Genomic DNA, 24,840 nt, shown 5'->3' with positions numbered 1-24,840 from the left:
TATATATTTGTAGAAATACTTTTGTAACAAACAGAATTCACTTTACAAAGCAATACATCAGATATAACCAGAAGCAGTTTATCTCCAGGCAGAGACCATAAGATTGCAAAGATCTAAGAGTGAAATGAAAAAGTGTCATGTGGGCATTGGTATAAAACTGCAAAAGAAAAAGTTTACATATTGTTACTATAATGAATGACAGAATGGTTACATCAAAGGTGGTACCTGAAACTCTGGGTTAACTGAAAAGGGGCAGATCTGAATAAGATCTATAATTATTGGCTTAAGTGCTTCAGAATGATGTATTTATTACTAGCAAAGCACTTTCCCAACTTCCACTCTTATACTTCCACTTTCTACAAATTTTTAGTAGAAGGTATCACATATATTTATTGCTCAAAAATAACACCAGTGATCCTTCCAAAGATGGGCTAATTATGTGCTTATGTACTTTATGCAAAGCATTAATAACTTTTATCACTTAAAAACTGATAAATATGAGCAAGAAAAATAATGTGTAGACTGAGGAGGAAATAGGATATTCCAAAAAGAAAAAAAGAAGGCAAAAACAGCAACATGTTGATTCAACTGAATTCAATCTTCTTGTGACAGCTTTCTCCAAAATATAAAATGTCATTTGGACCCAGAAAGTGTGGCGTTCTTTTTTTTTTTAATTTTAGACTTAAATACTAAAGAAAAGATGAAAAATATCTAGCCATAAATTTCCTTTCAACAAAAATTACATGTTGTGTTGAAAGCTGTCCATCTTTTTTTTTCCTCCTTTTAAGTTTTGTTTTGTTCTCTTCTGTGCACTTAAAGCATTCTTAAGGTGAATGAAAGAATAGATAATGAATGCTTTAAGCTTGAGTTCAGAGGTGGTGTTGAGTGATAGATGGAAACAATACTTAAAAAATACTAGATCACTTACATGAACTGATGCTGAGTGAAGTGAGTAGAACCAGGAGAACACTGTATACAGTAATGGCAACTTTGTGCGATGATCGACTGTGATAGACTTAGCTCTTCTCAGCAATACAATGATCCAAGACAATTCCAAATCCAGAGAAAGAACTATGGAGTCTGAATGCAAATATGTAGCATACCCATTTAACTTGTTTTTTGTGTTTTTCTTTCTTGTGGCTTTTCCCCTTTTGTTCTGATTCTTCTTTCACAACACGACTAATGTGAAAATACGTTTAACATGATTGAACATATATAACATATATCAGATTGCTTGCTGTCTTGGAGAGGGGGAAGAGAAGGGAGGAAAGGAGAAAAATTCAGAACTAAAATCTTACAAAACTGAAGTTGAAAATCATTTTTATATGTAATTAGGAAGAAATAAAGTACTACTAAGTACAAAAAATATATGGACCTAATAATTGGTGAAAGTAACATTTTTTAAAGCATGTGTTCATCCTTTGTTGCCGAAGGAGACCATGCCATCAGAGAAATGATGACATAACTTCCACTTGACTTTGTTTTGCGTGAGGGAGGGCTGTGCAGGTCACCAGTCTCACCTCTCCTCCAGAGCCATCTGAATCCAGTGACCAGATATTCCTCAGGATGACTGGGGATGACCCACCATGCAACCTTGACATCCAGTTAATAAAACATTTTTTAAACACCTGCTGAAACATAATGTGCCATGAGAACATGGAAATTAATTGTATCATTGTCCTACTGGGCATTCAGTGAAAAACAATCTGTTTAAAGAAATCTCACTGCTGTATTAATGCTTTATTATTGTTATTACTAGTCTAAAATAGCTTCCAACCTGCTAAGTTTTACAGTTTCTAAAGCACTTCTTTACCTTATTCACAATATCTCATTTGATCCTCACTGCAATCTTGTTCATTTTTTTCAAAGTTTAATTTGAACTTAGTAGCAATTAAAAAAGACCAAACATCTAAATGTATAAATAAATATTTAAAAGTGAAAAAAACAAAACTTGATCTTCTTCAGTAAAGAGACATAGGATATAAAATTGTCAAGGAGAAAGTAGGGGCTATGCATGCTAAAAGACTGATTGACATCTAGGAGTCATAGCTTGAAGGGATATACAAAAAGCAATTAAGACCTTTTTGATATCAATCTTAAAGTATACTATTAGCATGGTAATATGAATGATGACAGATCTGGGAAGGCATCCAAACAAAAAACATGCAATGTGAAAGAAATTTTCCTTCAAGGGCTAATCATCTGAAGGCAGCCATAGAAGGACAAGCACTTTCTTATCAAAAAAGGAAGATGAGGATCGATAGATATTCTCAGAATATTTAATAAACAGGTTAAAAATTTATAGAAACACTTTTAGAATAAATAGGATCTTATTTCACAAAGCAATAGTAAAGGCTAATAGCCACTGCATTTGTCAAATATAAATGAAAGTTGTTTATTTTCAGACAGAGCCCATGAACCACTCAAAATCTAAAGGCGTTCAGTGGGTAAAGCCGTGTGAATTCAGTCAATAACATGTTAACAAAGAAACCTAACATCAGTGGGTATTAGTTTTCCCTGTTGAAAGTGCAATGGATCAGTGAGAGTTTGTACTTTCTTTCCTCTTCTATGCCCTTTGTATCTAAAAAATTTAATCAACCACAACTTATTAAAACAATTAGGTTTTTTTCTCAGTGTGGGGAAGACAAATTTTCTCCTCAGGCCTCCTACTTTGATATGTTATGGAATTTATACTAAAGTTATGATTTTTATTTGGAGTCCTGAGTCAAAAAAGTCCTAATAGTTAGGCAAATTTTGGCTCTTTTCTTTAATTTAAATGTATGTCTGTCCTAGTGAATTCCTAGTCTCCTGTGTTTGAAGCAAAATTCAGGTCACTGAAAACATTTCAGTAAAGAAGCAGGCAGAATATTTTATAGCATTTGTTAATACACAAGAACTGGAAAGGTGAGCTAGGGAAAGAGCTAACGTTTTTTTTCCTTTGGAGCTTCCTTATTTCTTGAAGAGGTGAGTACAATTAGTTAATTTAGCCCAAATCTATCATGAGTTGCCTATGGAACCAATTTCCCTGTTCTACCTTTTGTTTCCCCATCGCAGCTCAGCCCTCTATTTAATTCCCCTCATCCCTTTTATTTTATTTAGCACTTTATTTTTCATCAGTTACATGTAGAAAAACTTTTAGCATTCTTTTTAAAACTTTGAGTTCCAATTTTCTCCCTTCCTCCCTCCCCAACCCCCCTTATTGAGAAGGCAAGCAATTTGATAGAGGTTATACATGTGTAGTCATGCAAAACATATCCATAATAGTCATACTGTAAAAGAAAACATAAACAAAAAACCCTCAAGAAAATAAAGTAAAAAATGTATGCTTCAGTCTGTTTACAGATACCATCAGTTCTTTCTTTGAGGAGGGATAGCATTTTTCATGTTAAATCCTTCAATGGTATTAGATCATTGTATTGCTAAGAATAGCTAAGTCATTCACAGCTGATCATCTTAAAATATTGCTATTATTTTGTATACAGTACATTTCACTTTGCATCAGCCCAGGAAAGTGTTTCCAGGTTTTTCTGAGATTATCCTGCTCATCATTTTTATAGTACAATAGTGCTCCAATGTAATCACATAGGTAATACCTCAGAATTGTTTTAATTTGCATTTCTCCAATCAATAATGAATTTGAATGTTTTTTTCATATGACCATAGAAAGCTTTGATTATATTGTCTGAAAATTGATCATATCTCTTGATCATTTGTCAATTGGGGAACAGATTTTTTTATGTGTTTTTTTTTTTTTTAACAAAACTGACTCAGTTCTCTATATGTTTGAGAAAGGAGGCCTTTATCAGAGAAGCTTCCCTCAAAATTTTTTTCACAATTACTGTTGCTAATTGTATTTCTCATCATCTATTCCCCCCCTCCCCATTTATTCTATTCTCTCTCCTTTTCACCCTGTCCCTCCTCAAAAATGTTTTGCTTCTGACTGCCCCCTCTCCCAATCTGCCCTCTTTTCTATCATCCTCCACTTCTCTTATCCTTTTTCCCTTCTACTTTCCTGTAAGGTAAGATAGATTTCTATACACAATTGTGTGTGTATGTTATTCCTCCTTTGAGCCAATTCCGATAGGAGTAAGGTTCACTGACTCCCCCTCACCTCCCCTGTCTTCCTTTCCACTGTAAAAGCTATTCTTTGCCTCTTTTATGTGAAATAATTTACCCCATTCCACCTCTTCCTTTCTCTTTCTCCCAGTACATTTCTCCCTCACCCCTTAATTTTATTCTTTAGATATCATCCCTTCATATTCAACTCACACCTGTGCCCTCTGTCTACATATACTCCTTTTAACTACTCTAATTATAAGAAAAGTCTTGTGAATTACAAATATCATCTTCCATGTAGGTATGTGAACAATTTAACTTCATTGAGTCCCTTATGATTTCCTTTTCCTGTTGTGTCATGTTTGAAAGTCAAATTTTCTATTCAGCTCTGGTCTTCTCACCATGAATGTTTGAAATTCTTTTATCTCATTGAATGTCAATTTCTCCCCTTGAAGGATTATACTCAGTTTTGCTAGGTAAATGATTCTTGATTGTAGTCCTAGTTCTTTTGCCCTCCAGGATTTCATATTCCAAGCCCTCTGATTCTTTAAAGTACAAGTTACTAAATCTTGTGTTATCTTGATGTGGCTCCACCATACTTGAATTATTTCTTTCTGGCTCCTTGCAATAGTTTCTCCTTGACCTGAGAACACTGGGAATTTGGCTACAATATTCCTGGAAGTTTTCATTTTGGGAACCTCTTCATTGATGATCACTGGATTCTTTCAATTTCTATTTTACCCTGGGGTTCTAGAGTATCAGAGAAGTTTTCCTTGATAATTTCTTGAAAGAAATGGTTTTCAGGTAGTCCAATATTTTTTAGATGATCTCTCCTGGATCAATTTTCCTAGATAGTCATTTTCCAATGATATATTTCACATTTGTCTTCTATTTTTAATTCTTTTGGGTTTGTTTTGTCTTTTTATTTCTCATAAGTCATTAGCTTCCATTAGCTCCATTTTAATTTTGAAGGAATTATTTTCTTCAGTGATCTTTTGGACCTCCTTTTCCACCTGGCCAATTCTGTTTTTTAAGGCATTCTTCTCCTCATTGACTTTTTGGACCTTTTTTAACATTTAACCTAGTCTGTTTTTTAAGACATTATTTTCTTCTTTTTGGGTCTTTACCAAGCTGTTTACTCATTTTTCATAATTTTCTTACATCATTTTCATTTCTCTTCCCAATTTTTCCTCTGCCTCTCTTGCTTGATTTTCAAAATCTTTTTTGATCTTTTCCATGGCCTGAGACCAATTCCTATTTTTCTTGGAGGCTTTGAATTTAGTAGTTTTGACTTTGTCATCTTCTTCTAAGTGTGTGTTTTGAGCTTCCCTGTCACTATATCTTTCTATAGTTAGAGTTTTTTTTCCTCTTTGTTTGCTCATTTCCCCAGACTATTACTTGACTTTTGACTCTTTTTTAAACTAGAACTCTGCTTCCAGTGTGGAGGGTGCACTGTCCCAAGCTTCAGGGGTTTGGTGTAACTGTTTTCCGAGGTACTTCTAGGGACCTGTAAGTTTTCACTTCTTACAAGGCAATGTGATCTAAAGAGAGGTGTTTACTCCTCTTCTGGTCTGTCCTCCAGTCTGTAAGTGAACACAAAGCACTCTTTTCTTCCTAGAACTGTGAGGAGAGTCCTCCCCTCCCTTCTCATCTCCTTCCCTCTCTGCTACCTATCTTCTCTCCTCTCCTTTTCTCTCCTCCGCTTTCTTTTCCTTTCCTCTCCTCTTCCATCTCTTCCTCCAGAAAACTTTAAAACTCTAGCTGTATCTGAAAAATTCCACCTTCTAAGTCCATTCCTCCAAGTTTCCTGTCTTCTGGAATTGAGAAGAAATATAGCTCTCAGAGTCATTAGCAACTTGGAACCCCTCCCCCTTCACCAGGTAACCAAAGTCTTACCAGATTAACTATAACAAATGCATCAAACAAATTTATACAGTGTACTGAAGATTTATTTGTAGAAATAACAGAATTAACAATAGCAATTCAGAACCATATCACTGCCATCAGCAAGTTTTGAATGATTTTCCTTAAATGGCCCACACTTACTGATCAACTCAAATTAGACAATGAAGTGGTGGAAACTGTGAAGCATATCACAATAGATTGCAAAAATTTAGCATCTACCTGATGTCTAGAAAGATTGTAATATAACAGAAGACAAATTCCTATACTACGAACTCTAAATTATTTTTCAGAAATCAACAAATACTAGATTGTTCTAGAACCAGAACATTACCAAAAAAGCATTGCCTGCAACTTCCAGGGAATAACGTTGACTCATAGAAAAATTAAGACTAATATTTTGAATAACTATCACCACACTGAATAGCCAGGCATCTAGGGTGACACAGTGGATAGAGTGCTGATTCTCAGATCAGAAAGTCTCATCTTCCCGAGTTCATACCTGGCTGCAAACACTTACTAGCTATGTGACCCTGAGTAAGTCATTTAACCTTGTTTGACTCAGTTTTCTCATCTGTAAAATGACCTGGAGAAGGAAATGGTAAACCCCCTCCAGTATCTTTGCCAAGATACTGACCCTCAATTGGGTCAGGAAGAGTCAGACATGACTGAATAACATACTTTAGAGTTACTAACTGCAAATATATGGAATGAAGAGCTTTCAAAATACAGAAGCCTACCAGAAGAAATTAAAGTTGCATTGGACTTGTTCTAGGTGCACATCTTTGTTTTTGCCCTTTTTTGTATCCCCAACACTTAGCACAGTGCCTGGCACATAATGGATGCTCAATACGCACTTGTTGCCTGACTTGCTGTGCTGTCTGCTTCTGGAGTTGTCTCAGACATGCTTTCAGTGAATCTTCAGAAGACTGAACTTATATCACAAAACTTTTATTTGATTGATTGACTTATTTTGTCAGATAAAATGACTTCATTTACATGACACTTACTAGACGTCAGACATTGTGCTAAATGTTTTTTGTGCTAAATATTTTATAAATATTTTCTCATTTGATCCTCACAACAACCCAGGGAGGTAGGGGCTTTTATTATTCGCATTTTATAATAGAGGACACTGAGGCAAAAGTTAACAATAATAATGCCAATGATCGCAGTTAATAATTACAAAGCACTTATGATGTTCCAGACCCTGTGCTAAGGGTTTTTCTATTATTTCATCTGATCCTCTCCACAATTCTGGAAGGTAGATGCTAATATTAATGCCATTTTATAGTTGAGGAAACTGAGGCAAAAGTTAAGTAGGAGAAAATATTGCAAGCAGCTAGAAAGAAACAATTCAAGTATTGTGGAAATACAATCAGGATAACACAAGATCTAGCAGCCTCTACGCTAAGGGATTGAAGGGCATGGAATAGGATATTCCAGAAGTCAAAGGAACTAGGACTAAAACCAAGAATCACCTACCCAGCAAAACTGAGTATAATACTTCAGGGGAAAAATTGGTCTTTCAATGAAATAGAGGATTTTCAAGCATTCTTGATGAAAAGACCAGAGCTGAAAAGAAAATTTGACTTCCAAACACAAGAATGAAGAGAACCATGAAAAGGTGAACAGCAAAGAGAAGTCATAAGGGACTTACTAAAGTTGAACTGTTTACATTCCTACATGGAAAGACAATATTTGTAACTCTTGAAATATTTCAGTATCTGGGTACTGGGTGGGATTACACACACACATATGCACACACTCATGCATACATAGAGACAGAGTACACAGAGTGAATTGAAGAGGATGGGATCATATCTTAAAAAAAAATGAAATCAAGCAGTGAGAGAGAAAGCTATTGGGAGGAGAAAGGGAGAAATTGAATGGGGCAAATTATCTCTCATAAAAGAGGCAAGCAAAAGACTCATTAGTGGAGGGATAAAGAGGGGAGGTGAGAGAAAAACATGAAGTCTACTCTCATCACATTCCACTAAAGGAAAGAATAAAATGCACACTCATTCTGGTATGAAAACCTATCTTACAATACAGGAAAGGGGGCGATAAGGGGATAAGCAGGGTGGGGGGGATGATAGAAGGGAGGGCATGGGGAGGAGAGTGCAATTCAAGGTCGACACTCATGGGGAGGGATAGGATCAAAAGAGAATAGAAGTAATGGGGGACAGGATAGGATGGAGGGAAATATAGTTAGTCCTATACAACACAACTATTATGGAAGTCATTTGCAAAACTACACAGATTTGGCCTATATTGAATTGCTTGCCTACCAAAGGGAAGGGGTGGAGAGGGAGGGATGAAGAGAAGTTGGAACTCAAAGTGTTAGGATCAACTGTCGAGTAATGTTCTTGACACTAGGAAATAAGAAATACAGGTAAAGGGGTATAGAAAGCTATCTGGCCCTACAGGACAAAAGAGAAGATGGAGACAAGGGCAGAAAGGGATGATAGAAGAGAGAGCAGATTGGTCATAGGGGCAATTAGAATGCTTGGTGTTTGGGGGGGGAGGGGATAAAAGGGGAGAAAATTTGTAACCCAAAATTTTGTGAAAATGAATGTTAAAAGTTAAATAAATAAATTTAATTAAAAAAAAATAAAGTTAGCATCTAAAGTTTGAAAAAAAAAATTTAAGTAGTAATAACTGACAATTAACATTTTTACAGCACTTACTATATGCTCACTACTGTGCTAAGTACTTTATAACTATTATCTCATTTGATCCTCTCAATAATTCTGGTGCTAAGTGTTATTATTATCCCAGTTTTACAGATGAGGAAACTGAGGCCAAAAGTGGTTAAATGACTTGCCCAGGATCACATAGCTAATAAGTGTCTGAAGCTGGATTTGAATCCTTCCTAACTCCAGGCCCAGGGCTCTATCTGTGGGGATACCTAGTAACCTAAAAATAATGATAATTAAAAAATAATCAATAACAACAACAAAAATAACAATGGCATAATTTAAAAAATTATTTACCTTTTCAAAAAGATTTTTATTCATCATTTCATTGAATTTTTATAACAACCCTGTGAAGAAGTGAATGTTGTCATCCCTATTTTGTAACTGGGCTGAGAAATGGCTGCACCAGGGGCCATACTTGTGTTTCTGCATTTAGGGTCTTTCATTGCATCAGAGATGGAAAACCGTTGGCCTTTCATAATTTTTAGAATATCATTTCCATGTACTGGATATAAACACAAGCTGATGTATGACTGTGATAGCACAATATAGGCTTATTGTTGGATAAAATGATGTGGTTTTATATAACAACTGTTTTTTATTCTTTGTCACCGCAGCTGTGGCTGTAATGCAGTTACACCAAACCCCACTGTTTAAACTAGGTCTCACACAGTGGAAGAGCCCTGCTGTGTGTGTCAGCTTTTCACATGCCTCAAATCAAAATTTGCCTTGTATCATAGATGACAGATGCAGGGAAAACCAGCTGCAGCCAAAGACAATAGTTCTGGATTCAAGATTGAGTCCTTAGTTCACAAGGAGCAGATTGGGGGAAAAGGGAGTTTTAACTTTGTTTTCTTCATCTTGCTAGTATTTTTTTAAAAAACTTTTGATAAATACAGTGGAATGAAACTTTTAAAAAAGTCACTTTGTTTCCTGGTTATTTTTTAAAATGCTGGTAAACATGAATGAATGCAGTAATTTTTTCTTGTTGCTGTGTTCTTCTATACATTTGCATTATAAGGGAATGTAATCACTTTATAACGTATTGTATCACTAATTTAATTGTTCACCTTAGTCCAGAGGTTGAAAGGAGCAACTTTGTTATCAAATTCATTGTTTCTGCACTATACTGCACTAAGGTGTGATCATTATAAGCTCCCTGAGGGTAGGGATAGTATTTTTTATTCATCTTTGTATCCAGTCAATCAATCAGTCAGTCAACAAATGTATTTAAAGCACTTACTATAGGCCTGGACCTGGGGTAAGTGCTGGGCATCTACTTCATCATATCATCATGTACTTTAGAAATAACAGGGGCTTGTAAAATGTTGATTAAATTGAGTGGAATGAAATTTTGTCTTGTCAGCCCTCTGAATAAAATGGAATAATTTTCTAAACAGATAATTCAATTTCCCTCATTGGTGCTTTGAAGTTGTGATTAGCTGCCTCTACCTTCTCTGAACTTTATGTATAGTCCTTTAAGATTTGCAGAATGCTTTGCACGTATTATGTCAAAATCTATTTGTAATGGCCATGTAGAAGATTGTTTCCTTAGTGTTCCTTCTCTTCCTGTACCTGTGACTATTTTGATGACCTTCCCATTCTTAGGATGACAGATTTAGCACTGGAGGACACTTCTGACACCATCTAGGAAAACCTCCTTATTTTACAGATGGGGAAACTAGTGTCCAGAAAGGTTAGGCCACATGGGTAATAAGTGGCAGAGCTAGAATTTGAACTCAGGTCCATTGACTCCATCTTAATATTGTTTCTGACGTGTCTTGGTAACTTGACTTAACTAAATGACAAAACTCTCTGTGATTACAGTAAAAGGGACTTCTTCAAATATCTTGAAATGAAATAGCTCCTACTAATGCAATACTAGTTTCTAAATGTAAATGAATCAGAAACATATGGATTAAATTTCCCAGAAAATCTACTTAGTTGTAAAAATTAAAGTAAAAGAGTGTCTGACCAAATGCATTGTAGGTGATGCCAAGCCCCAAATGTCTGAAAAAAATGTGTATGATGTTTAAATAAACAAACCAAAAATGCAAAGAAGTTTTTTCTTTTTATGACTTGAAAACTCTTGTATTCTCACTAAAAATCTTAGGAGTCATATGCACAGATTTCTTGATAATGAAAATGCCTGCATACTTAATTATCATATCTTAATTATTGGGGGTAAGTGGGAACCTAAAAAATGAACTTGAACTGTGAAATGTAATGTAAGCATTGTAACATTGATTTCATTTTATCTGATTAAAATAAGTAGAAATCAGTGCAATTCATGTGTCCTTTGATGGCCAAATAATAACTGAGCAGTTTTCTCCAAAGTAAGCACAAGCCCCATACTGGATAGGGAGGTGGTAGGACCTAGACCATTCCAACCATTCTCCAGGGCATCAAAGGCTCTAGCCAAGACTAAATACACAACATGAGGAAAAGATACACAGATCAAGGGGGAACTAAATCCTTTGGTTTTTTTTATCTGAAAAATAAAGTTGGTGTTGGAGCTTTCTTTTCCTCATATCATTAAAAAATTATTACTTGCTTCATCACACATGGTGTTTTTCTGGGAACCATATTAGATAAGCATATTGATGAGGATAAACAAATCTAAAATAATTCAAAAAGTATTTTTGAGAACTGCTCTTTCCAGAGCACTCTACTTGGTATAAAGGGAGATAAACATTTCAGGGCTTACCACAGTGCCAGGCACAATGTAGGCACTTGGTAAATGTTAATTGACTGGCTCCAGAGCACTCTACTAGGCATGAGGGAAGATGAAAATTTAAGAAAATATACCACTTAACCTCCACGGAGCTCACAGTCTAGTAGAGGGATGTGGTGCATACACAAATAACTTAAAAAAAAATACAACTAGATATCTGATTCACTGGCATAGGGAACCACTAATGAGGAAACTTGCATTTAACAATGCAGGGCATCACCTTCTCTGCAATTTATAATCTTAGAAATTTATCTGTGTTACTGAGAGGGTAGATGACTTGCCCAGGGTAACAGAGCGAAAATGTGTCAGAAAAGGACTTGAAATCATGTCTTTCTGATTCCAAAGCCTATCTATCCCTATCACACATTACAAGTTAGAGGAATCACGGAAGATTTCTAGGAATAAGTGACATTTGATTTGAAAGAAAGTTAGCAGATTGAGGAAAGGGGCATTCAAGACAGACAGCAAATCATGACTATAGACATGGGGAGTTGGAGAGAAAGGGGGGAGGGCAAAAGACAGAACCTTGGTGGGGGAGGGGAGAACACCCACAATAATAGGTTGGATAAAAGCCAAGGAACTAGTAGAGAGAGAAGAAAAAAGGTGAACAATTTAGGAGGAGTATCAATAGTATGCTACTGCTGAAGACAAGATGAGAGAGTATCCAGAAGAATGAAAGATTCAATATACTTAGAAAAAATAAAACTAGAGAAATCAAAGTAGATTAGGACTAAAAAAAAGGCACTGGAAGTGTCAAATTGTAAAATCATCGTAAACTTTGGAAAGAATAATTTAGTAGAGTGGAGCTGAAATCAGATGTTAAAGGCTTCAGGAGATAATATATGTAAGTAGAGAACATAAATATAAACGACTTTCTCAAGAAGTTTGGCAGTGAAGGGACGGACAGAGATGAGATGGTACCTATCTCAAGGGAAAGATTTTTTTTCCTTTTTATTTTTTAAGGATTAAGAAGAGCTGAGTATGTAGGCAGATAGGTTTTAGTAGAGAGTAAAACAGGACTGATATTCGTACGAGAAAGGGGATGATAGATCGTGGGGATAGCAGAAAGGAATGGGGATCAAGGGCTTAGAAAAAGGGATTAGACTTCACCTGAGCTAAGGATTTCTCTTCTTTACAGGAAAGAGGGAAGGAAGACAATGCTGAAATTTATTTTGAGGAGTGAAAGACGTGAATTGAGGCATCTACTGTCATATGGTTTCAGTTTTGTCATAGTGCAGAACTTTTTGACAGAAGAAAAACATTATATAGTTATTTAGAGGAAGTGATTTTCCAAGTGGAAAGCAAAAATTCATACTTTATTGAAGTAGAGATTATGTAGAGTGATGAGTGAATTCCATATCCAGATGAGATGAGGTAAAAGGAATCACTCAAATCATTGATTGAAACAAATCAATGATCTACCTTTACCAGGATAAATATAGACTTTGGGTTCTAATTCTTATTTTTTCATAAATTTAGTATGTTAATTAGGGAAAATAATTTAAAGATACATGTAGAATACTGAGAATTATTCATTCAGAAAATTTTTACTGTCTGACTATTTTGTGCAAGGTACAAGGTGTTAGAAAAACCAAGAACCATAAAATATATCCTTAACCTCAGGAGATTTATGTTCTAATTGAGAATAATGCAAATTTTTCAGATTACAAGTCACTATTTCAAGGGAAAAAAAATTTGTCTTAATCATCCAAATAACTGACTCAACTTTTTTTTATGTAAAGTTGAGAAAATAACGGCTAAATTTAAGATTTTAGTCATGATTGAAAGGTGTCTGAGAGGCTTCTTTGGTAACACTCTCCTGATTCATTTTCAATGAAATATTAAACTTTTGTTTTCAACTCGGCTTTCTATTCACTTAAATTAAGATTCACAAGGTGAAATCTGAATCACCAAATCAGAATCATCAAAAATATCCTGATGTAGTCATTCAAATAATTTATAGAAATATACTCTTAAAATATTTAAGAGGTATTGACATTTGACTCTTTAGTCACTAAAGAATTGTATTTGAAAACTGTTTAAATATTCACATCAGTAAGGTGGATGATAGAGGTCACTGGAAATTGATTTTTGCTTATTTGGATAAGATCAAATTAATAGGAAAGTCTACAATTCACGAATAATACAGAGAAGATACACTGTCTTATTCCAAAAATCAAAACTAGTCGAAAAATCTGGATAGGAGAAGGGTACACAATATGATGTAGTTCTTTTTTTTTTTTTACCTCTTTTTCATCATCATCATAATTCTTGTTCTGAAAGTAAATTAATTGCTGTATCTGCTTTATGCTAATAACTAGTTTGACAGGCTTTTTTTTTTTTGCTGTTTCAATGAAAGGACCAGTTCTAACCAGAGAGTATCAAATAACTATTTAACATGAATGAACATTTCTCCAAGCAATTCTGTCACAAATTTTATGCACAGACATATTATATATGTGTATATTAATTTAAGATAAATTTTCCTAAAAGAATATATTTTACGAGCTTAATGCCAATGAAGATGATAATACCTTAATAAAAAAGGTAACATTTTTTATTTTTTCATTTGAGTATAGCCTTTCAAGTATCTGATATTTTAGCAGCACCCTCTTTCCTCTTCTCTCTTCTCTCTCTCTCTCTCTCTCTCTGTCCCTCTCTCTCTCTCTCTCCCGTTTATACAAAACTAATCACAGTGATCTTCCTTAACTCTTAAAACATGAAACATTTACTATATGAAAAAGAAAAGGCAAGAATAACAATAACCTTTACTGAGTAGAAGGAAAAAGCTACAATACTTAAAACATCATAGTTTAACTGTAAACCTGGTTTACATTTTGGCACCAAAGCACACAGTACTCATGGTGCGAGTGGTGTAGGAGTGGACACACATGTACAAAAGCTTAGTAATAAGGCATATGAGTAGGGAAGCACATGGAACTTAAGAAATTCAGCACTTTAGGCCTTGATATCCCTGATCTTTTTAGGGAATAGTTTATATCCATCACCTGCTAGATCCATCACATTTCTGTGTTATCTGCTTCCTTTTCAGTTCTCAGAACTCTTCTAGGCAAAGTCACTTTTCTGCCACTTACTTCATTAAGGTAACCTTAAGTTCTCTTTACTACATAGTCACCCTTGGAATAATGTTAAACTCTTTCAAAAAAATTATGTATGCATATACTACACACACACCTATATACATGTGTATCATTAACTACCAGAAAAACATCTGTAAATTGCATCTTTCAAAATTCTTGCCTTTCCTCCTCTCTTAATCTGCATATGGCACAAGGAAATAAAGGGTTACACAGAAGAACCCCAGAGAAGTTTCTTCTCTTTCAGGCTATAGATGACGGTAGACAGTTTTAAGTCTAGAAAGCTTTTCTAATAGCAAAGGATTCTGCTTTCCTCCAATCAGTCATCAGAAGCTATAGCAGCCTCTGCCAATCAAACAGCACCCTGCAAAGCCTTTCTGTCAGCTGTGCTCAGCTCCTGTTAGCTTTTCTACTATTTTCTGTAAGCAGATTTTTTCACTGTCTTCTGTGTATTCTTTCCCTGCCTTCTTTTGGTTTCTCTTATGCTCAGCTTTTTTTCCATCTTTTACATCCATCTATTTATATTTCTCCATCATCAAATCAAAGTTTCCCCATATGTGGTGATCCATTTCTATCTGGGTTAATAAACCCAACATCACTCACAGGTAGAATACAAACTATCAGAGAGAATGAAACAAATCAATCACACACACACACACACACACACACACACACACACACACACACACACTTTCCCATATTGCTTAAATAGTTCTTTGATTAAAAAGTTCTTAGTTACATTCCTCCAAGCTCTAAAAAGTTACATGTAAGTGAGCTATTGGACAAAAATGCACTCATGCCCTCTCTCAGTACTCTGGCTTTTGAGCTACTTTCAGACAGATCCTTTCAATATATTTATTTTAAGGTTCAGTTTTCTCTCAGGTCCTCAGGACAGTTTGTCTTTTTTCATGATTTTTATTTCAGGGTATATGTTTTTTTCTCAAGATGATTTCATCAGTGTTCTTTATACAAATGGCCTTTCTCTGTCTCTTTACAGCAAAAAATAAAATAAAATGAAAAATGTGCACATAATATGGGACAATATTATATTAAATCATATTTATAATAAATAATGATTATTTTACAATTCCTCTAATGGAGGGATTTTCTACTTCATTTTATAAATGAACAAACTGAGGCCCAGAGAGGCCAAATGCTTCACTCAAGGAAATGCAGAAAGATCTAGCAGTATGTTATAATCCTCTTAACTCCTTTTTGAGTCTCTTTCCCTTATATCATGATGAGACCATTATACAGAGAAGCACTGACAATCCATAAGTCAGTCAATAGATATTTATTAAGCCTTTACTTTGTGGCATGCACTGTGCTAAGCACTGGGGTTAAAAAAAAAAGGCAAAAAGCAGTTCCTGATCTCAAGTTGCTGCTAAGTCTAATGAGGGAGGCAACCTACATACAACTACGTACAAGTAAAACTCAAGATAAACTGGGAAGGCACTAGTATTTAAGATTAGGAAAGGTTTCCTGTAGAAGGTGGAATTTTTGCTGAGTCTTGAAGGAAGCCAGGGGATCCAGGATAGCAAAGGGGAAGGAGAGTTTCTTATGCTTGGGGACAGTGAGGAACAATTACCAGATTCAGAGAGTTAGTGTTTTGTATAAGGAGGCCAATGTCACTGGACTGAAGAGTGAGTTGGGGGTGGGAGATGTGTAAGAAGAGTGGAAGGGTTTGGTGGTGGGTTACAAAAGGCTTTGAATGCCATGCAGAGCATTTTATATTCAATCCTGGAGATGATAACCACCGTAGTTTCTTGAGGATTTTTGTGTGAGGTGAAGGATAACATGATCAGACTTGCATTTTAGGAAAATCACATTGACAATTAAGGGGAAGATGAAATGGAGTGGTAAGAAACTTATGATAGGAATAATTTGGAGTATGTCTAGAGGTAGAAAACAAGGAAGATGAGGAAATTGAAGACTATGCAACATAAGTATTTGTTGATGGAATTGGCATATTTAATATGGAGAAGAGAGGACTAAAGAGGAATATAGTCATTTTCTTCCAATATTTATTGGACTAAAATATGGAAAATGGACTAATTCTGTTAGGCTCTAGAAGACAGAAGAGAGAACAATGGGTGGAATTTACAGAGAAGTCAACATAGGTTGGCTTAAGGAAAAGATTCCCAATAATTCAGGCTATACCAAAGTAGAATGGGCTTCTTTGGGGTAGAAGAGTACTCCTTCTTCAGAGTTCATCAAGTGAAAGCTTATTGCCCACTTATTGGGAATGCGATAGAGATAATTCTTGTTTGGGTAATGGTTGGACAAGGTGATTCCTGAAGTCACTTTTATCTCTGAGATCCCGGGATTCTTTAAAGTATCTAGACAATTATGATGGATACTATAATTTAACAAGTTGTAATGGGCTGTGAATAGAAGTTCCCAAAGATACATTTAAATATTCAAGTCCATTCAAGTCTTCCACTCATTTATCATAGAAGTACAAAATGTAAAAACTGTGTAAAGATCTTAGGGGGTCATCTAGTCCAACCCCCTTATTTTATGGATAATCATTTATAGGATATGCATGTTCCAGTCACGTCCTGACTATATTTTATTCACTTAAAAAGTTCATATTTCTTTCTAATTCTGAGATCTCTTCCAAATTACTTTTTGTCTGGAAATGTTTGATGTTCTCATTTTAATTATGGTAACATGCCATTTTCATAGCCAAGTTGACAAGAATTATATGCAATTAATTCTTGAGTTTCTTCTTCTTTTGGGTTGGAATTGTGAATTGATTAGTATGTTGAAATCTTGGTAAGGAAACTCCCTTTACCAATATAGATTCTACACCTTCCCTGCAACTTGAAGTCTAAAAGCATTGCTGGGAAACTGTGAGGTTGAGTGACTTGCCCAGGGTTACACAGTTACATGCTGGAGATCAGACATGATTTTTTTGTTTCTTTAAGATGTCAAGTTTTGTGGTACCAATCTCAACACTCTCTGATAAATACATACTGCTTTGCTTACCTATCATTAGAAAAAAAGCTATTTAAAATATAAAACTATTGAGCAAATCAACAACGTAAAAGATAAAAGGTAGTATTTAAGTTGGCCAAAAGGCAGCATCAAATGGTGAAGAGAGACCTAAACTTAGAACTAGGAAGAACTGGGCTCAGTTTTGCCTCTAATACATACTGACTGTGTCAGCCCAAGGCACGTACCTTCTCAATGCTCTGGATAAGTCTCTGAGATTATAAATTGTGGAGAAGGTGCTGACCTGTATAAGTGGAGAGAATTTCCTCATCTGAGAATACCCTATATCAACGAAATCACAGTGGAAGTTCCTATTTCTACTTGGCTGGGTTAGAAGGACTTCCTCAGTATCTGGGCAGATGATTTAGATTATCTTCACATGCTCGGAGCTCAACAGTCACACACTTCCATATTTCAGAAACAAACTTGTCATTCTCCAGTATCCATAGCTTATGAAGCTGGTGGAAAAATTCTCCTTGCATTGTGAAATCTCCTGACAGAAAATGGCTTTGATTGTTATTACTCTGGAGTGACTTGGACCAGATGAGATGAGGCAGTCCCAGCCAATGCTGCCCCTACACCACCAGCTGTGCCAAGGCTTACTCTTATACTTATGTGTCTTGCCCACATAATTTCCTGAGTGATCATGCTACCCAATGTGTGTCCACTGGCATACTCCTCGGAAGATCTGAAATAACCAATCAGGGATACATTAATGGGGCGAAGAATGCGTGGTTGAGTTCTTTATTTGTCTTGGAACTCCAGTTACCACTAAATTGTTTTGTGTATTTTGTGAATCAGATTGCTGTCAAATCTCTGTGTTTTTTGGGTCGGTTACACTCCACTGATTCTTTAGTAAGGACCATTTGATGTTTAAAAGTCCTCAAGCCATTCAGACTTTTTTTGCCCCTTTCTCTTCAAATAGAAGTTTGCATTTTGTCTACTGCAAAGAAAGCACAGAGACCAAAAGGTCTAAGTTCAGCTTGGAAGTCCAAACCCACAAATTCTGATTGGTTTCTAAACTTGGCCAGACATGTTCTACCAATTTGCTTGGGCCTGGGAGTTCATTATACATAGGCAAAGGAAGAACTAGTTTAAGTCTTTGCATTTTGGTTATATATGCATGAATTATGTATATCCTTTTCAATTAATAGAATTGAAATTCTCTTCATTCCAGTTACTTGTGATAGGTCATAGGAGTCTTTTTTTCTGAATGGATACATATATAAACATTTCCATGGAATTTTGTGGGATGTTCTATCATGAGGAAAAGAAATATATATGAAAGGAAAGGCAAGAAACATTTATTAAGTACCTACTATGTGCCAAGAGATGCAGCAAGGTGGCTCAGTAGATAAAGTGCTAGACTTAGAGTCAGGAAGCCCTGAGTTCAAATGTGACCTCAGACACTCATGCACTGTGTGATTCTGGGATACTGAACAACAAAATGTTCCAGGAAGTGTGCCAAGTGCTTTTCACATATTATTTCATTTAATCCTCAAAATAGCTCTGAGAGGTAGATACCATTATTATTCCTATTATACAGTTGAGGAAACTGAGGCAAAGTCTGACACTTGCTCAGGGTCATACAGCTAGTCTGAAGCTATATTTGAAGACAGGTCTTCCTGACTCTAGGCCTAGCCCTCTATCCACTGTATAACCTAGCTGCCTAGTTAGACATGAAATGAAGGAAGGAAGGAAGGAAGGAAGGAAGGAAGGAAGGAAGGAAGGAAGGAAGGAAGGAAGGAAGGAAGATGGAAGAAGGAAGGAAGGAAGAGGGAGGAAGGGAGGGAAGGAAGAAAAGAAAAAGAAAGAAATGGCATTTATAAAACACCTACAATGTACCATGTTCTGTAAATACAAATAGAAAATTGTGATAATCCTTGTTCTTAAGGAACTTGCATTCTAATTAAAGGAGATAGCATATTGGAGGCTTCAGTTGAGGAACAGTTGGAAAGGTCTAGAAGTCCCAGAGCTGTACTGGCAGGTTGGATGACAAAAACCAGGAGTTTCTGGTAATACCTGTGGTCAGGGGGAGGCCAAACAGTAAGGCCTAGTGGTTTTGCATTTTGTAAGAAGATTGTGGTTGATAACTCAGAGGCAGAATCATGAATTTTTTGAAGATTGCTTCTTGTTCCCTGACAAATGTAGCAGAATGGGATGAATGTATGATTTAGAGTCATACTATCACAGAACTTGAAGGTCAGAAGAGACATCAGCAGCTATACAGTTCAACTCATGAAAGAACCCTTAATATAAAACATGCATGTTTCATGGTGGTCCAGTTTCTGCTTGAAAGTCTCCAAGCGGTGGGCTCCTACTGCTTGCTGAGACAGGTCACTCTGCTTTTAGACAACATTAAATGTTAAGAAATCTTTCTAACTGTTCAGGAGTTGCCTGAATTTGACTCTACAACAAGCTTTCATTATTGCTGGTTCTGGCCTTTGGCCCCAAAGAGAACAAATCTTTTTCATTCTCCACATGATAGAGCTTTTCAGATTGTTGAACATGGCTGTTATGTTTGCCCTGAGTTCACTTCTTCCAGGCTTAACACATCCAGTCCCTTAAACTAATACTTATGTAAGGAATGAGTTAAAGTATATGCATTCAAATTCAATCTCTGACATTTCTATGACCTTGAGAATGTTGTTTTACCCCTCTGAGCCTCAGTTTCCTCATCTGTAAAAATGAAAGAGTTAGATTCCATGACTTTTCATGTTTTTTACTGCTCTGAATCTATTTTCTTCTTATTATTTCTAAAGTTTTTTGCTCCATTTTTGTGCTGAATAATTTTTTTGTTATGTTTATCCCCAAAATAAAGAATAATCAGCCATCTATTAACATTATGTTATTGTTTGTCCTTCCCTCTTGAAGAGGACTGTGAAATCAGGTCGGTGATGCCATGACATGCAAGTGCATTAGATTTAAGTGAGGGAGGGCTGTACAAAGTGACCAGCCTCACTTTCTCCTTCTGAGCCATCTGGTCCAGTGGCAAGATACAGGTCAGAAGGACTAGGGATGGCAGTGGGAGACCCTGGCCTTCTTAATCCAATGTCTTTAAACAGGTCTCAGTTTGACTGAGGCAATGCTCATTCAGTGATTAAGGCTAGGTAAGAAAAGAGGCAGAGAATGGCGTTTTTACCTAGTCAAAAAGAAGCGGAAAAAAAATCAATCTGGGAGGAGAAAACCCTTAGGGTTTCTGGCCAAAATAGAAACAATTGTTATTTACATTCACTCTGAGCCAATCGGCTCAAACAACGACCAAGTAGGGCTTGGTCTGGAACTCATTGCTAACCAATCAAGGAAGGCCGGAGTGTTTTGGGATTAAGGCATAGTCTTTAAGGGAAAAAATTTTTCAGAGATCAAAATGTATATTCCTTTGGGCAGAGGACCCACCAGTTAAGGATATGATACCCTATGTGGACAAAGAGACAAAAATGAAAAGAAGAGAAGAGGGAAGGGGAGGGGAAGGGAGGAGAGGGGAGGGGAGGAGTGTTGCTGAACTGATCAGATCCAATTCGGTCCCCAGTAGGGCAGCCCCTCTTTTAACTCACAGATGTGAAGTTCTGTTTCCACAGTTTTAAGTGATGACAGTTGTGACCTAGCATAGTCAGATTAAAGGTCAGAAACTTCCAGGAAGGCTTGACAAGGTACCTGAGGAAGAGCCTATCAGAAAGGAGAACATGAAGCTACTATATGGAGCCTCCTAAAAATCCAACTGTCCTTGTTAATGACCTATGGTGTGCGTGTTAAAAGATTGTGACCTGAAAGAGAACTGATGGAAGGATCTGTCCTGCACTAACTTTATAAAAATGACTTCACTTCTGTATCTCTCTCTCTCTCTCTCTCTCTCTCTCTCTCTCTCTCTCTCTCTCTCTCTCTCTCTCTCTCTCTCCTTTTTTTTGAAGAAGGTTGAAGTTCACCTTGGCCAAGGCATTGAATTCCTCTGAACTCTACTTTAATAAATTTTCCTTCATACTTTCCAGTGTCAAGCGTGCTTTTAACACAGAAATTGTTTGTCCTTCATTCTCAAAGATGACCATGACATCCAGGTTAAGAAAAGTCAATTCAGCCCTAATGAAGTTTTTTGTATGTTACTTTAAAAAGGACTTTAAATTTTACTGATATCTCAGTTTTTGGTCACCTTTTCTAATTACTGTTCCTACCCTCTCTTACCCAGTGAGAAGAAAAAAATAATTAAAAAGAAAGTTTTAAAAAATTAACTAAAACCAAATGACACATTAATTAAGTCTAAAAACAAATGCAGTATTCTACACGGCTAGTTCCCTACCTCTGCAAAGTAGAGAGAGGTATGTTTTTTTCATCACTTCTCCAGAGTCATGCTCTTTGGTTATGATAATTAAAAAATATTCAATTTTTCAACCAGCAGTTTTACTTTAAGGCTTTTCCATTTAATTGTGGAATAAAATCCTCCCTTTTTTCTACATTTAGAAAAATGTGGTCATGAACCTGCATTCTCACTTAGGTCAATTTATAAGGCAAGTAAGTACATGTTTCATCTTTGCTGTTATGTTTTAGTTGAAAATCTATTTTTCCTCTTTTTCTCATGGGTTCCAACTTCTGGCAATGAGCTATTCCTTGATGCGGTTTTCATTTCAAACAATCAATCAGTAAACATTTATCAAATGCCTACTACATTCCAGGAAATGTGCTTAGTCCTTCAGCTATAAAAGGAAACAAAGGATGGCTCCTGCCCTCAAGGAGCTTACAATTTCTACTTATTCTAGCTCATGGACCTGGTCCTGGAGCTGCCATGACACCACCCAAGACCACCATCCCTGAAGTTGGTTGCATTTTTGTAAGTCAGCCTTACACATCAGTCTTACACTCAATCAACTTTTAGTCTGCCAGAATCACTCTTCTCAATGGAAGATTTCAACTCTCAATCTTAGTTGACTGCAGGTAATTGAACACCATCTGCTCTTCCTCACATCAGCATGAAGGTAGGGTTCCTCCACATGATCAATGCCTCTGATTCTTTCTTTGGTGCGGGAAAGGGGCACATGTTGTATTTGTGCCTTCAATTTCCATTTCGTCACCTAGTGATTAGTATTAGGCCATGCGCATTGTCTTGAAAGTTTCAATAAACCTCAAGAAAATATTAAAAACCTTGGAGGAGAGGGGGACAAACCAACACTATCTGCCTTGCCCTGTTTTTATGTGTAGCAAATGCAGGTATATTTGCCTTTTCTCCTTTCTATCCTATTTTTGTAACAGCGAAAAATAAATACCAACTTAGAACTTTTACTCAGCTCTAAAGACTGTTAGCCTAGTGTTGTTTACATTACATCATGATACCATTCAACTCAAGAACTCCTGAATTTAGTAGCTTCTCCTAAGAGATTTCCTTAGTGCTTGCCAGGCTCCAGAAAAAAAGAGGAGATATTTTGTTTTATATGGTCTCTGAGGAAACATCTCTACAAAGCATGATGGGAAGATTCCCATGATACACATATTCATGATATTATCCAAGGAATAGTGAGCCAATTGGGAAGAATGGAAAATTATATTGAAGATATATTTCATCTTATTCTTTTCCCCTTCCCCCCTGGAAAAAGGAAGACTTAAATTCTCTCTCTCTCTCTCTCTCTCTCTCTCTCTCTCTCTCTTTCTCTCTCTCTTTCCCTTTCTCTCTCCCTTCTTCCCTCTCTCCTTCTCTTGCCTCCCCTTCCATGTTAAAGCATCAAAATGGGGAAGCTAGGTAGTGCAGTGGAATAAGCACTGACCCTGGAAGATCTGAGTTCAAATCCAACTTTAGACACTCACTAGCTGTGTGACCCTGGACAAGTCACTTAGCCTTGTTATCCTCAGTTCCTCGTCTATAAAATGAGTTGGAGAAGGAAATGGCAAACCAGTCCAGTATCTTTGACGAGAAAACCCTAAAATGGGGTCATGAGGAGTTGGACATGGCTGAAAAGACTCAACAGCAACATAGCATTAAGAGAGTGAGTAATTTGCAAGTAGGATTTCAGATCAACCTTTCCAAGGCCAGTAAGAATCAAGTCACATCTAAAGACAAAATATGGTCTAGAAGTATCTGCAAGATGTGAAGACAGTGAACACATTTTATAGTGATATTAAACATTTTTACAACAACCTTAAGAGAAATGATTTTTTACTGATGTTTGAAAGCTGTCCAGAAATGCATTCTCATATTTCAGTTTTCCTGGGGGGAAAATACCAATTGATGCTTCAGTGGGATTAAGAGACTATATTAAGATGGAATGGTATTTCATGCTTCACAAAAAAAACTACTGTTGTCCTGAGACATAGCTGGATTAGTTAAAAAGTGCTAGGAAAGTGGAACTTTAATCCTGGCTCTAGCAGTTATATTAGTTGCATGCCAATGGTTGTCATATAACTTTTCTGAGATTCAGTTTCCTTATCTCTAAAATATAGATAATAACACATACACTCTCTAACTCACAGGCTTGCTATTTCCAAAGTACTTTGCAAACCTTAAAATGATATATAAATTTTGGTTTGTATAATTTATGTAATTTCCCTTTGATATAATACTAGGCTTTACTCATACAGTTTGTCTGTTTACCTATTATCTATCTATCTAAATCTAGATATAGACATGGTTCTCTCTATATCTAACTATACATATATTTATATGTGTGTATCTCTATCTAGAGATAGCTAAATCTATGTGTATATTTCTGTCTTTCTATAATTATAGCTATATATCTCTGTATATCTATGTATCATTTATCTATCATCTATAATGTAGGCATCTCTACCCACTGAGGTAGTGTGGCATAGGAAGACCTAGGTTCCTCCTCCTCTGGAAAAATATTGGCTGTACAACCCTGGGGAAGACATTTAACTGCTTAGTGCTCTAGACAATTTTTTTAAAGACCATAAATCGCTGAGATAGTACCAACTTACTATGGTTGAAGGAGTTTCCTTACCTGGGAGCTCTCTATACCAATGAATGATGTCAGAAGTCCATTTCCTATCTCTATTCTCTTTGCTTCTCTATCTGTCTTTCTGTCTCTGTCTCTCCTCCCTCCCTCTTATATACCTGTGTGTGTATGTGTGTGTGTATGTGTGTGTGTATGTGTGTGTGTGTGTGTGTGTGTGTGTGTGTGTGAGGCAACTAGGTAGCACAATGGATAGAACACTGGGTCTGGAGTCAGGAAGATGGAAGTAGATATGAATTCAAATCCAGCCTCAGATACCCTAGGCAGGTTACTTAACCTAATCTCAATTTCCTAATCTCAGTGTCTCAGTTTCCTCAACTGTAAAATGAGGATAATAACAGCACTTACCTGATAGAGTTCTTGTGAGGATTAAATGAGGCGATACTTGTAAAGCATTTAGCACA

The sequence above is a fragment of the Notamacropus eugenii genome, chromosome 4 (assembly GCF_028372415.1).
Source record: "Notamacropus eugenii isolate mMacEug1 chromosome 4, mMacEug1.pri_v2, whole genome shotgun sequence".
In the NCBI taxonomy this organism is placed as follows: Eukaryota; Metazoa; Chordata; class Mammalia; order Diprotodontia; family Macropodidae; genus Notamacropus; species Notamacropus eugenii.
The sequence above is the reverse complement of the archived record's forward strand: the minus strand, read 5'-3'. Positions refer to the sequence as shown.